Source organism: Mytilus galloprovincialis, chromosome 4 (assembly GCF_965363235.1).
Source record: "Mytilus galloprovincialis chromosome 4, xbMytGall1.hap1.1, whole genome shotgun sequence".
NCBI classification, from domain to species: domain Eukaryota; kingdom Metazoa; phylum Mollusca; class Bivalvia; order Mytilida; family Mytilidae; genus Mytilus; species Mytilus galloprovincialis.
In genome coordinates this window covers 11344883-11361710 of record NC_134841.1, presented here as the reverse complement: position 1 = coordinate 11361710, position 16828 = coordinate 11344883, and positions in this window count along the sequence as shown.

The following is a 16828-nucleotide window of genomic DNA, read 5'->3' as shown; positions in this document are numbered from 1 at the left end:
TCCTCTTCACCTTATTAGGAGCTAGTACATTATTGATGTAAGAAACAATACCAAGGTCTCAATGAGGAAAATCAGCATTCCGATTGTGGATAAACGTGTATTTGCGGCCATAAATTAGTAATTTTTAAGATGTTTTAGTACTTAAGTGATTTTATTTTATTTTAATCAATCTATCCAAAACTCTACATCGAAGATATGGACTGAGGACTCAGCTTTGATATTTACGGCATATTGGTTTTATTTACCGGAAATGTTAAGTTTGTATTTAAACATTAACTGTATAAAAGAATGAGTTATTTAGAGGATAACTTAAAGCCAAAAGTTTAATGACCAGCACAAAATAAAACCACACATTTTCTTTACATTTTGAATATCAAAATAAAATAAGGATATTGCTATCCGCCATTTTGAATATTACCGAAATAATGGGTTTTAAAGACAAATGTCTTATACATTGTATCCATTAGCAGCATCAAAGAAAGGTTCATTCACAATTTAATGATAGTAGCAATACGTCAAAACACATTTCAATCACCCTCCCTAAAAAATAAGCTTATTTTAGTAAAATGTCTGCAATGTTTGATTTTACCGTAAGTAGGGTTTTTTTAAAGACATCTGATCTATATATCATATCCAAAATTAGTACATAACAAAGGTTTGTACCAAATATTATTATAGCAGCATGATAAAAACTCCTTTTCACTCACTAGCCTCTGATATTGGGCTGATTTAAGTATGATGTCCGCCATTTTGGACTTTTTTTCGAATGCCTCCCTATCTGAAATAAAAGAGTAATAGTTGAGGAAGATCTATGTCAAAGTGCATGCTTGTAGCAGGATGTGCACAATTTTTCACAAAGCTGTCGGACTATTAGTCAGGTGGTGCTGTAAGGGTCATATCCAAAAATCAACGCCACTTTACTTATTTGAATATGATACTAAAGAAATCGGATACGGTTCACGGAGATTATATAAAAATGATAGGGAATTTTGAATAAATATCTGTTTTACTTTTAATTTAAGTGATAGACAGGTTGCCGGGGCAGAAAATAAATATACACAACAATATACACCATTTAAACGTAACACAATGACTGTTGTTGCAAAAATCAAGGTTCCTGAGCTATTTTAAAAATCGAAGCGAAAGGCTTTTAACATTGTAATGTAAAAATGCAGGCTGAAATGACTGAAATTTGCAAAGTTCGTGTTGAAAATTGGCTTAGCTTACAAGGTCATTAGAAAAACAGGTTGCCGGGGTGAAATTTGAAACTTGAAGGTCCAAAGAGTAAGCAAGTGCAAACCTTGTATGTGAAGTCGTTGAACTCTAGGTTACCACGTAAAGTTAAAATGCCCCTATTTCAAGAAGAATAAACTCACGAAAACATGAAAAATTCACTAAATCCGCGTTCATTGTTTTGATTTTGACCGCCTGACAACTTTACGGAAATATCAATGTGATTTTAAATAAGGACTCTGTGACGGGCAATTTATAATATCCGTGTTTTAAAGATTTTAGTGATATCAAGCCAGTCCAATTCAAACTATTATCACGTGGTACAATTCTCATTTACATATTATAAATATTAATTAGCAAAAGCACTACTAATTTCTGGCTATGTGATGTAAAATCATGACTATTGAAAAAAAAGAAAGAAAAAAAAGAAAAGAAAAAAAAAGATGATTTACTTGCTCTCCTTACCCACGATGGAGTTCAGTCAAACTTTTGTGTTTGCTCATTGGTTCCATACCACATCTGTTTTTTCCCATTCTATACAACACTTATTGTCCTGAAACACCAAGGACTTGTTTTTGGTCCCTTTTTATTTACACTAATTAATAAAAATCTATGACAATAATCCCCCCCCCCCAAAAAAAAGGAATACTATCCAATGCCTTTTCCCCCTAATTACAAAACCGGTTAGACATTGACTCTCCCAAAAACAATCCCTATCATACTTTAGCAGTATGGAACCGTGTGAACGTAGATTCAGTTATCTTGTCTTGGAGAGGGATAAATCATACTTTATAAAGAATAACTCTGAATCAAACAAAATATTCTCTGAAACTGACATTATCAAGATGCTTGATTTCTTGATTAACAACATATTTGTTACGTTTGCAGGACGTGTTTTTCAACGGTGTGTTGGAATTCCAATGGGAACCAATTGTGCCCCTCTTCTTGCCGACTTGTTTTTTTTTTTTTATTATTATGAGGCTGACTTCATACAGGAACTTCTCAGGAAGAAAGATAAGAAATTAGCAATATCATTTAACTTTACTTTCCGCTATATAGATGATGTTATCTCACGAAATAATACAAATTTTGGTGACTATGTTGAACGAATCTATCCAATCGAACTAGAGATAAAGGATACTACAGATACATTTAAGTCTGCCTCATATCTTGACTTACATCTAGAAATTGACAATGAAGGTTGGTTGAAAACAAAACTTTGCGACAAAAGAGATGATTCCAGCTTCCCAATTGATACGATATTCCTAGGCTTATATTTCCTATAATGATTTCCTTGAGAGAGGATTGCTGCTCACAAGGAGGCTATTAAACCAAGAGTTCAGAATGGTATAGTTGAAATCATCCCTTCGTAAATTTAACGGACACCATCACGAGTTGGTTGACCTTTATGGAATAACTGTTTCACAGATAATATCAGATATGTTCTTTATGTCGTATATACAATACCCTTTCCTTTTCAAAAATGTGACCTATCGAATTAGAATATTTACCAGATTTGTAATAACATAAGTAATACGACGGGTACAACATGTGGAGTAGAATCTGCACACCCTTCCGGAGCGCTTGAGATCACCCCCGTTTTCTGGTGGGGTTCGTGTTGCTTAGTCTTTAGCTTTCTATGTTGTGCCTTCTGTACTATTATATGCCTGTTTGTCTTTTTATTTCTTAGCATTGGCGTTGTCAGTTTATTTTCATTCTATGAGTTTGACTTTCACTCTGGTATCTTTCGCTCCTCTTTTACTCACGTTATTATCTGCGAACTAAAATATATTCAGACGCAGACGCAGACAACACAATAACATAATACGAATGCAAAATTTCAGTCGTATATAAAGGTGTGATTGCTTTTGTCAGAAGTCTATTATTTTATTAATGCCTTTAGATTTCTACGCGTACGGCTGGAAAAGTTCTGCCACCAAACGTCTCACATGATCTTAGTTTTGTGGTAATAAGCATTGGACGTCACACAAAAAATGCAACACATATAAGTGAACTAAAATTGAAACAAAATACAAAACTATCAAATGACTGAGTCTCCTGACTTTGGACAAATGCAAACGGACACACAAAGGACTACTAGCTGCCAATGACATGCCAGCTCCAGCTGATTGAAAGATTACGTCTGCATCAAATGAAAATTAAGTACAATCCCGCCCGTTGGTGGTTTAGTATCATACATTGTTGGCTAGTTGTTTAGAAAGAAAAGGAATTATTGATTCGATCATTTTACATTAAATTTTGCCGTTGGTGAGGTCATTATCGCTGTCGCTGTCGCTACGGACAGTCCATATATCACGATAATGACCAGATCTTAAAAAACTGTTATGTTTGTTTCATTGAGTAATCATATTTTTAAAGTTCTCATACATTCAAACTGTTCCAAGCAAACTCGAGTTATTGTACTAGTTCTATAGGAAAGGGCGAAGTAACTATCATTTATTTAAGTGCAATTTGTCTCTTTATGAATACAAAATAAATATAATTTTAAAATTTACGAAAATATATGGTTAACAATTCAACAACTTCAATATAAAATTGAAAACAGGAAAATGTTTTCTTAAAGGAACTTCTCATTTAACAGGAAAACCACGCCCACCGGTCATTAACATGTAAAAGTCCTGTTAACGACCGTTTTCTGGTCTGTTTTTTTTTCTGTTAATAACCGGATGGAAATTATTACTTACATAATAGTTATTGAAAAACTAGTCACTATCGTGATATATGAACTGCCTACAGGACAATACCTCTGTCCTACGGGCTGTCCATATATCACGATAATAACTAGTTTTTCATAACTATTATGTTTATTTCATTGAGAAACCATGTTTTAAATTCAAATTGTTGAAAGTAAACTCGAGATAATGTGCGATTTCTGTAGGAAAGAGTCATAGTAGTAAATAACTTTAAGTCACTTCAGTATATGAAATACAAAAGAAAGTTAACTATAATATTAAAAGTAACAAAACGGTCATTAGGGTTGTATGCACTAGCAGACGTGTCTTTCATTTTCCTTACTGTAAACTGTAAACACGTCTGAATCGCTGCGTTTTATTACGGAACGTAACTCAAACAGAGAAACCACGCCCCACCGGTCATTATCATGTAAAAGTCTGTGATCCGGTCCGTTTTGTTCTGTTAATGACCGATGGGAATTTATAACTGAAAAATAAAGAATGTCATGTGGCCCCTTTTTATCTAATGAGATAAGCTTATTCTTATCCGATGTGAAATAATAAAGAATAAAGAATGTTATGTGACCCCTAGTTATCTAATAGTAGCAGCTAATTATAATATGAAATCAAAATTAATAGTTTATATTGCTTTTCGGATAGGGTCAATATTGGATAAAACGGGAAATACATTTGTATCATATTTTTTTTCCACTTGATACCATAAAACACTTTAAAAGGTATTTAGTGTTTTGTAATGTCTTGAAACGGAAATATTTCAGAGTCTTTTCGAGTACAAATTTCGATTATTTTCACTATTTTATTTCCGTTGAACAATCATCAACTTGCTATCAACAACGACTACAAAATATATTTATTGTCGATCATAAGTTATAGATGTGTAAACCTTCTGAAATCGGACATGGAGGAATTAGTTAAGTATATATGCATGTATTGGTTAAAAAATATCTATATCACGAAAATCCCAAGATACTCGTTTCATATGACTTTCAATATTGAAAAACAAAGTTGAGTATTGAAAAATGTTTGAATATTTACAAAAAACAATAATAATCATTGAAATCGAATGTCAGAATGGTGAAGAAAGTAGTAGGGGGGATGGTTATAACACTAAATATTGTTAAATGCTGAATGTTGAAATCGAATATTGAGTGTTGAAAACGAATATTAAATGTTGAAAACCGATGTTGAATGTTGTTTAACAAAACAAAAATAATACTTGAAATCATCTCAATGTTGAATGTTGAATAGTGAAGCAACTGTTAACCGAATGATATATGAATATGTTAGCCTTTTGCCCATTAGATATACGTTTGATATGTAATAAATCAAATATGAGAATTTGTATGTAAATCGGTGAATATGCATTACGAACAACATGCATCATGACATCTTAATCGCTGATAAAATGTTCCTTGTATTACCACACATGTTTAACTATCGTGAAAACCGCTTTGGTTACTATAATGTGAAGGTGTGAACTGAGGAGAGTCTTCAATCTACGTTTATTTTTAGTAGGTAATCATAACAATTTTTATTTCCAGTACGTTTATCTGTATTTTAAAAATTTAAATTTGTATTGCAATTTTCCTCGGCCATTGAAGGTTTTCTATTGTTAATTTCAAATATTATTGTTTGTTGATTTTAAGACTTATTTACATTCTTTATCCTATGCGAGATGCTATCTAAACCAACTTCTAAAAAGTCGGGTATTTTTACATTTTTTAACTGTTACCTGTTGTCTTTCAGGAAATGCTTAAAACAAAAACAACTCGTTTTGTAACTAGAATTGATACGAGCATTTATATACAATTATGGCCAGTAGAAATGGTGAATATTCAAAATTGTCAACCCGAAAAAGTTATTTTATCTTTTTATGATTGACAATTTTGGATATTCATCGCTTCTTAGGGGTCACACATGTTTTATTTTTGCTGTCTAACTAGCATTGAAATGGTCTTTCGACCAATTGAAAACGCACTAACCTTTCAGTATATTTACGAACACAAGTTAACATTCGAAAATTGGTGTCTTAGAATTTCTCGTTTGTACAACAAAGGTAGAATCTGTTTGTTAAATACGGATGGCTCTGAAAAAGGACTGTTTATAAAAGATATCATGGGCACTAGATGCACGTCCAAAGCATTTTTTCCTTGTCACCCGATTGGCTTCCTATGACGCAACCGGTTCTTACAAACATATGTAAGGTATAGTCATGGTGATTATAATCCTGAAATAACCCCTGATATACATATATGTATAAACGATATTGACTTTGTGAAGCAAATAACACATCAAATATTAGGTGAGCAAAGCATTCATTTTGAAAGGAGTTATCTTCAAACAGGAACAAACTATAACTCTTTCGTAATGAAATAAGCAGAGAGGAACGAACACTTTCAGAGAGATAGGCGGAATCGAAATGACGGGCGTTTGAACTCAAAATAAGCCCTTATTGTATAAATATTATGCTCTATTTACAATTTCGGAAACGGGGAAAAGGGAAGTGACTTTTTTTGTAGTTTGAAAAAAAACCACTTACACATACAAAATTATTCCCAAACTTGTTTTGGAGGACGAAACTGAGATAACAGATCCCATTATTATTAGAAATGAACAAAAACATAAAAATTATATACCAGTTCTAATCCATTGTTACTTAAAACTCACAGGGACAAATTTCTCCAACATGATAATCCTTTTATTACAAAACCTAATGAGGAAGAGATGGGTTCCTGTGAGGGACCTTTAACTGTGCAGCAATGTTTGTCTTTTTTGAAACGTATGAAGATTTCCAAATCACCTTGTATAGATGGATTCACTGTTGAATTTTACATTTTTTTATTTTGGAATGACATTTAGATACCACTGGTAAAATGTTTAATTGAGGTTTTAAAATATGGAAAATTTTTCCATCACTCAAAGACAGGAAATTATAACTTGTATACAAAAGGAGGGTAAGTCACAATGTTATCTGAAGAACTGGCGGTCTATGTGTAGACTACAAGATAGCTACAGTTAGTCTTGCAAATAGACTAAAAAAGGTACTGGTAAATATAATAAGCCAAACACAAAAAAAGTGTATTAAGGATGTACTTGAGTGAGGTTTTGGAATTTGTGTTAAATGTTTGGACTCCTTTGTGTTTTTCCATACGGTACAAGGTAAAATATTTTGCACCATAACATCCATTTATCTTTTTATATAAGACTTAATAGCTCATAAAATGTCATTTAACAATATTTTAGCCGATTCTTGATTTTCTTTCTTTTGATTTGAGACCAAAATAATACCAATGCAAATATAAGGTAAAAGTCCGAGTCATATTTTATACATCAAATATCTCGAAAAGGAGCTCCATGACCTATCAATATTTTAGCTTATTTTGATCCTTAACTAATACTCTTCTAGCTTAAAGTCATATGAAACCTCAAATTAAAAAACAAATGATGCATATGGGTTTTTTTTTATAACAAAATAGATAGTATTGATTATTTAACTTATGTAAATATACGTTTTCTGAAGAAAATTCTTTAATTTGTCCACTTTTAGAAGAAGATTACTTTTTTTAATTGCTTGCATTCAGGAAGCAATTCGCCGACAAATTTTTCGTGAGCAAGTAACCTTAGCCTGACCCTTCTCGTAAAAATCCGGTGATCGCAATACGCATGGATCTGTCACTAAAATAAACTATTATATGATTGTACATGTTATACACGTGCTCAATTACCATGCTTCTTTGATGTTTATTAACTATAAGGTGACAATCGGTAAACTCTTTCTTCAAAACACGACAATAAATGAGCTGCCATATTTTCAAATCACAACAGACCCACAGAAAAAAAATTGACGGTTATACGATATGTTTGCGTAAAAAATGATAAAATCGTGCATAGAAGACTTCAGTTTATGATATATACATGCATTGGTTCAAGAATTGGATACACAATATTTTTCAACAGTCACTCGTTTCATATGACTTTAAAGCATCAATTTTAAATTCTTGATTTATATAATTTTACCTAAGATCAGCTAAGTACATCCTGAAAGGTAGGTATATAGGCCAATGTACTGGATTTATTAATGATCTGATTGAAAGGATGGAGGAAGATGACATTCCTGGACTTTTACTTTTAATAGATTTGGAAAAGCCTTCGACAAGGTTGAATGGTCTTCTATATTTGAGGCTTTACAGTTTAATGGCTTTGACCATACATTGATAAGTTGGATTAAAGCGTGCTATTGTGATTCCTCTAGCGCAGTGTTAAATAACGGTTATATTTCAGAATTATTTTCTTTGAAAAGGGGGGTTCGTCAAGGGGATCCTCTGTTAAGTTCTTGAATTACTTAGTGCAGCTATTGGAAATGACCCTGATGTTGCTGGTGTAATAAATTAATGACTCTGATTTTTTGTTTAGCCGATATGCTGACGATTATTCCCTAGTCCTGGATGTTGACCAGATGTCCTTAAAACAATGTTTAGATGTTTACAAAACTATTGGGTATATGGTTTGTGCTTGCTAAAATGGATGAGACTCTCTATGACATTTTACACCACTTCTAACAATAGTTCAAGTTCTTACTGTCCTTCTTATCCCCCCCCCCCAAAGAAGGGGTTCTGAAGGAGATACAGAATATATTTTTCATTTTTTTATGGAAACCAGATAAAGTGAAGAGAACCATGGTTATGTCCGAACACTGTGAATGGCTGTCTTAAGTTTGCCTAATATTATTATTTTTGCTTGAGTGTGAAAATGTCTTGGCTGAATAAATTGCTAGACCCACAAAATTACTTCCCTTGGAAAGTTTTGCTGCTAAGTTATATACACAAATTTGGGGGTGAAATTTGTTTACACTTGAATCAAGATGGATTGCTTTATTTATCAAAAAAAGTCAATCCCGTTTGGCACGACGTTTTGGTACATTTTCCCCCAAGTTGCAAATTAAGGTTAAAGTTTAAAACAATACTGATATTCTGGCCCAGTCAATATGGCTGAACCCAAACATCAAAATAGGTGTCAAGATGATTATGAAATTTAAATATATTGAAAAATGTGTATTCTTTATTCATCTGGTGTCAGATGATGATATATTATTCTCATATGGAGAATTAAAAAAAAAGTATAATATCAATACTTACTTTGTAGAATTTTATGGGCTGATAAGTGCAATTCCAAATAGATGGAAAAGTATTATAGAAGGAAGTTCTAAATTGGATAATATTGATAAAAAATTGGTAGATAAAAATCTTGTAAATTTGTCTTTAAATTATTTTTGGAGGATAATAAAGTGTTAACTTTATCTTCCTGTAATAAATGGGAAATATATTTGAATAAGCAGATTGAAGATTGAAATAATATTTACTCCTTGCTTTTAATTACAACCATGTAATTCTTTTTTTTTTTTTTTTTTTTTTTTTACAAAAATGTGTATTCAAAGAAACTGAACTGTGCACATTTTGTTCAGAAATCAGAGAAAACATTTTTCACATATTTTGGGAATGTAATGTCACACAAAATTTTTGGCTATCCATTATTGACTGGATTAGAAATTATAACATTATCTGACCTTTCAGTGCAAAAGTCAATCATTTAAGGTGTGTCTGAGGATTTTGTCAACAGTAAAACTGTTTATAATATATTGTTGCTATTTAAATACTATATATACAAATGTTAACGAAGGAACATATTCCCCACAAAATATCTTTAACATATTGGATTTATATAGAAAATGTATGTTTCTTAACCCTTGCACAAAAAATAAAAATGGATAAGAAGTGGCAATTGTTAGAAGCATCATCTAATTAACAAAATCAATTGTAATATTTACATCTTATTATACACTTATGATTTGAACGAACATACTAGTTAACAAATTATAATTTGTGTCATATACTGTAGTATCTAATTTAACATGTTTCATCTTGAAAAACAAAACAAAATAAAACAAAAAATCAAAAAATTGTGCGGAAGTGTAGTTCAGAGAGTAGAAAAATTATAACTGCCAATAGAATTACAAAGACCACCAAAAGCATGTATTTTATCTAAACCCTCTAAGGAATTTTTAACACTCATAAATAATAAATACCATCATTATTTTTATAATCTTTATTACAAAAGTAAATAACAAATTCTTTGAAAGTAGTTAGAAATACTGATACATTAGTAGTAGAACAATTCCTGGATACTGAGATAAAACGGAATATATATATGTGTTTATATTACACTGAAAAACGCGAAATCAAAAGAAGAAAGAAATAGCAATTTTTTAAAAGAAGAAATGAAGGCTAAAAAACAAATTGTCCTGTCCTCAAGTACCTTTGATTTGCGACATGATATCATAACGTTTGTCATGCTTGGTAGTCTAAGCCATGATTAATTCTCGTCTCAATTAATTCATATTCTTTTTATCTTTAACAAAGAAATTGTAAAACTGGCAGATATATAAAATTTAAACAAGCACGATAATTTTGCTGGTCCAGTTTATATGCAAGATCTATGCAGATTGAAGGGGAAAATGGTTAAACATCGATCAAGGGCAGGCATAGAGTGATATAAGCTTTTATGCATATGTTGTTAATGTGCACATTCCATTTAAGGTTTTGCATATTATGTACAGGAAAAGACTTGGTCCAAGAACTGGCCCCTTTTGTGCCTTAACTTACTCAACTGTTTCATATTCAGATTTTTTCTACTCTAAAACCATTGCCCTGATTGCTATTAATTTTTGCAATTTTGTAACCAGAACTCCCCCTGTATTCAGTTATAATGAATTTTTTTAATGAGCTGCGAATGTGATACTTTAATTAATTTTTAGAAAATATCGGCTTGTCTCCCTTCTTCCATGTTGAGTGAAATATCATCAAATTCATTAATTTATTATAAGAACGTGATTGTGAAACTCTTTCTATCGCATATCAATGAATTGATAGAAAGTTTTGAACCTAATAATTTTTAAATCAGCCGATTAACAAATGAAAACCACCACAAACCAAATAGCTCCAAATAAGACGGATTTGAATCGGTAAACTGAGAGCGGACTTGTAGAGTCTGTAGGATCGGAAAACCAAAAAAATCTAGTTACATCACGGTCTTTCTCTTCTAATCCAACATTCAAAAACGCCTTTTCAATATCTGTTGAAACTGCCCATTGATTTAATCGAAATCTAAGTAAAATACCTGTTAACTCGTTTAGATCAGGTGGTGTATCCATTAAACAGTCGTTTAAGCTAGGAGTTTCTTGTCTTGCTCTACAGCTACAGTCAAACACTATCCTAATAGGTGTAGTCGACGATTCTTTTTTGACGGCATGATGCGGTATGTAGTGCACTGTGTTTCTAGTCACTGTGTCTTCGCCTATCTTCTCTATAAATCCTCTTCTTTCTTGTTCACCTATTATTTCTCCTTATTTCTGTAATAAATGCGGTTCCTTCTTCAGTCGTTTAATTACGTTTTCTGTTCTGCGATGGACTATCTCTTTGTTTATTGGTAATGGTGGATGCTCTCTTTCCAAGGTAATGTAGCAAAATATCTGTTGTCATGGAAACTGATACATGTCTTCTCATATACTTCTCTTAATTCCTTGTTCCCTGTTTCCTTCTCATCTATTTGCTCAATTGCAAGTGTTTCTAACTTCCAAAACTTCTCCAAGTCGCATTCTTCTGTCTTTCTTGATATCATTACATTCATTATAGATGTTGGCTGGTCATTGTAACTTGGTGTACCGTGAAGTGGTCCTGACAGTAAATAACCTATTTTTGATTTCACGGCAGTAGGTCCCTCACCCCATATGATATGGTTTTCTATAATTGACCAATAGTAGTCGGCTCCTACGAGTACTAAGACTTGAAAATTGTCGTTCGTGGTAACTGGATGTGCGAGTTTTATCTCGGATAAATATGACAATTTAGCAGCTTTGCGGATGTTTTGGAGTGGTGCGGCGATTTCCGGTACGATCAATACTCTGATCGGCAATTTTCCTTTGTCTGTGAGCAAATAAATAGTTGCAGTTTTTAAGTTTCTAATTTTCGTACTTTCTGCACTGTCCCCGAACCCCGATAAATTTAAACTTTCTGTGCCAGTTTTTGATAACTGCAATTTAGCGGCTAAGTCATCCGTGATGAACGACCTCTGTGCACCTTCATCAAAAAGAATGTTGGCTTCTAAAGATTGTAGTCCTGAACTTACAGGATTTATTGCGGTTTTGAGCATGACATTCGTGGTTGCCTGTGAATGTAAAATTGTGTCCGTTTCCTTCGCGTTGTGTTGAATGGTACTCACGTTCACACTATCTTCTTTATCTATTTGTGCATTATCCTTACATAAACTCGTGTGATGACGCTTATGACATTTTCTGCATGTTTTATTTGACTTACAATCAATCAAGTTATGATGTCCTAAACAGTTGAAGCATAGGCGGTTTCTTTTTATTATTGACATGAGGTCTTTATATTCAGTTTCTTTGGTACAATTTACCGTGGCGTGTGATTCGTGACAATAATCGCACTGTTTAGATTTGAAGTTAGTGTTTTGGTGATTCTTATTTTGGTGGCTGTGACTTGATTGTCGATTTCGCGGTTTTGTGTTCGTCAAAAATGCTGCAGTAGCGGTAGGATTTTCATGACTGTCTGTTGAGTTACCGGCTTCCATGATATTTATTTCATTAAATATGCCTTTTCGTAAGTCTGCTAAGCGTATGTTTGTGGACCCAAATTTTCTTGCTAGGTTTTTTCGAATTTCCCCTGGTAGTTTGTTCAATATTATTGGCTCTAACAGCGCTCCGTATGAATCATCAGTTTGTCCTAGTGATTCTAAACCTCTTATGTAAATTTCAATGTTGTCATAAAAATGTCGGCAGTTGAAAAGTGTGTACGTACCTAGGCGACGTAATATCAATAAGTTCCTGCATATACCTCTGTGTAATTTTATGTTGCTGACCATATCTTTCTTGTAATAGGGAAATTGCCTTTTCATAGTTTGCATTAGTGAGCGCAAAACCTGTCACTGATTTTAGAGCTTCATCGTGAAGTAACGTTTTCAAATAATTGAATTTTTGGACGTTGCTTAAGGTTGGGTTCGTATGCACGGCTGTCTCAAATGAGTCCCAAAATGACTGACATTGAAGTATATCTCCATCGAAAGTGGGGAGATTCAACTTGGGTTGTTTGTTGTAGTCACTAGTTGAGCTAAAGGATGGGCAAAAATCTGACAAACGGTAATTTGAGTTGTTCTGGTGTTCTGTATATGAAGAGTTTATAGTATGAACGGGTTGAGAAGTTTCTATGCGTGGAGTAAAACTTTCTGCGTATGTATTCAACGATGTAGTTTTGACTAAGATAAATTTGTTGACTTGACGAATTTTACCTTCTAAGTTAAATGCATACTCATCTGCTTCAACGATTTCTGTTTCAATGTCTCCGTCGTCCAGTTCCTGTACTATGTCCTCATCTAACTTGCGTAATATTTCTTGCTTCCGTTTCAGACTATCCAATATGTTTGACAAATCCTCCGTGTCCACTGTTCCATCTTCTTCCTGTTGAACGTCTTCAAATTTCTTTATCAGTCTGGAAACTGCACTTCTATGTCCTGCTCGTATTGAACGTAGCTTCAGATTCATCCTGGTCTCGGTACCAATATCGTAGAGTGGTTGTATCGGACATAAATTAAGGCTTAGTAAATAAGAACGTCTGATTGCAATGATACATGTATTGAACTCTGAAAAGCTAACGTCACAACCACGGTGACGTCGTGTACATGGAGAGCAGTAGCGGGAATACCTCATGTGCAATTCTTAACAGTTATGAATCACAGTTAATGGCCAAACTCAGTAAGACCTATCTAAATTTCATTTAATTGAGAATTTCAACGACACTTACCTTTATTCTGACGATATTTTGTACTTAAATAATTAAGTTTTGTGATATCATACTGCCAACATTAACCCAAAGAAACTTACTTTAAATAAATCAAATGTTAACGCTAATAACTCTCCTTTCCTAGATTTATATTTTTTTTGTTTTTAGAATGTACAAATACCAGTTATTTTTTGTTAGTTGTATTTCTATTTGTATCACTTTGATCAGTAAAACCTTTTTCAACTGATTTTTATAGTTCGTTCTTATGTTGTTCTGTCCCACCCCTGTCCCCGCTATCATGCTTAAACCCGACACACTCTGACGTTACGCACGGTATTCGGTCTATGTTTCATTTGACCATTTCTTGATGCATAAGTAGGACAGAAACAAATCAATTATGCGTATTATCAAATAATTACTTGTCTTGGTTCATCAGTTTAATCGATATTAAATAAAACCTAATTTTAAAATATTTAATTTTATGTATTATTACATAATTAAGCAATAAGTCCCGTGTTCATAATGCCATTTTTGCCGTGTAAGACGTAACAACAATAACTTACCATACAAATATAAACGGAAAAAAATCAAAAACTACTGAATGGATTACGATGAAAATCAAACAGGTCGGATATAATATGATCATATGCATGGTGTGAAACGGTTACGATAAAGCTGTAAGATTTGAAAATTCGAGTATACAAAAATGAAAGCAAGCACTTCGATATTACAATATTTTCACATAAGTCATAGAAAAGGTTCGACACCTCTACACGCAAATGTAATTTTATTGAATTTTACGAACACATATTTATTTCTAACATAGCTTCTCTCATTTTATTTTTTTTCAGTTTTTTCCGTGTCTCCCTTAAATGTTACCATAGAGCCATTGTTTAAGATTTTTCAGTACCATGCTAATTTAGGGTATTTTAAATTTGTGACAGACAAATGAACTATGAAAACAAATGTTACTACTGAAATGTAATTTTTGTAAAGATTTGTTTAAGCCTTCAATGTTAAGCAAACGCTAAATTTTTCATCAATTTCCATCAAGTTGTCCGTGTCTCCCCAAAATGTTACCACGTCCAAATTGAACGTTTTTTGCAAGGAACGTCAATGTAACGTATATATATTTAATTTTCCATAGACTAAAAGTTAAGCATTTTTGTGTCTTAAGTTCTGTTGAATGATATATTGTTTGGAGAGAGTTTTCAAATATTTATTCTAAAATGTAATAAACCAACAAGAAATTTGACTTCCATCAAAGTTTTGTAAACCATGTGCTGATCTTAAAGGCGTCGAAGTTTTTGATAAATGATAAGTTTTCTATAATACCGAACCTTTCGACTTTGGGACCTTTAGTAAAAGATATGTTTCTGCTAGTACGAATGTTTGTTGCATACACTAACAGTTATTTCCACGCATCCGACAAACTGACGCATGTGAAAAATACTGATCCTAATTCAAGGACTGTAGATCACTTTTTAATCTTAATAAAATGAGCAATTTCAAACTGCCGTTTTCTTTCCAAAAGCTGAGAATGAAATTGAAATTATAGATCAAGCAAACAGAGGATACATATAGTAGCTGTTGCTGCCATTGACCCGAACGAGAATTATTTTTCATTATAATCTTCTCCAAAGACTCATATTTGTAATGTAACTGTTGGTAGTACGGATAGAAAGACCCTAAAATTATTTCAATAAGTTAAGATTACGAGGAAATAAATAAAATCGAGAATGGAAAGATTATTCATCAAAAATGTATAATCAGTCATGTTCACAGTCTATAATTTTTTTAAATAAGTAGTCAAACATCAAAAAGCCATATGTATTAAAAATAGTGCAAAGCTTGAACGTTTTGTACAAAAGTCGGTTGAAATAAATGAAAATTACGTCGACTAACGTTACCATTATTGAACCGAACACTGTGCGTAACGTCTCTGTATATATGTAGCTGTCCCAAGTCAGAAGCCTATAATTGATTGCTTGTCAAATGTTGCTTTGTTACATATTTGTTTTCGTTGAATTTTTCGTTGGTATATAAATGAACCCATATTTTTCTCCTTTGAATTGTTTTACTTTTGACATTTCTGGGCCATTTACAGCTGACATTGCGGTATCGGCTTTGCTCATTATTGAATGTCGTACGGTGACCGATAGTTGTTAATTTTTGTGTCATTTTGTCTCTTGTTAATTGTTGTCTCATTGAAAATCACACCACATCTTCTATTTTATATAGTATGAAATGTTTTTCTTGACAGATTAAGTCTTGGGGAAAGTGGACCATGGCTAGCAAGATTATACTAAAAAGAAAAACATTTGCCCTAAATGTTTTAGGATTATGCATTGGAATATTTTTATCATCTGTTTATAGACATAAGATATTATCTTGTTTGCCATTGGCAGGTAAATGTTGTCGTACACTCCATGTAAACTATCAAGTCAATATTGGCGTTGATCATCTCAAATTTAACAATAACAATGCTGTACCAAAAGTTGCAGTTGAAGGCTTAGATTTGAACAGTTATATCAACAAAAATGACAAAAAATTCCTTCTTATTGGTGTGATGACAGCAAAGACATATCTTGATAACCGAGCTGTTGCTGTTTTTGATACTTGGGCCAATTCTTGTAGCAGATTCTGCAAAGTTATTTTTTTCTCCAGTGAAGGATCAACAACGGAAAAAAACAAATTCCACTGGTTAGTTTAGACGGTACTGATGATTCATATCCACCCCAGAGAAAGTCTCTTTTGATGTTGAAATACATGCATGATAACTATATCAACAACTTTGAGTGGTTCATGCGTGCTGATGACGATATTTTTGTAAGAGGAGACAAACTTGAAAAGTTTCTACGCTCTGTAAACAGCTCTGTTCCTCATTTCATTGGTCATGCTGGTATAGGAAAAAAAGGAAGACATAGGGGAACTTTTTTTGAACAGACATGAAAACTATTGCATGGGAGGGCCTGGAATTCTGCTCAGCCACACTACCTTGAGGCATGTTGGTCCACATGTACATAGTTGTAT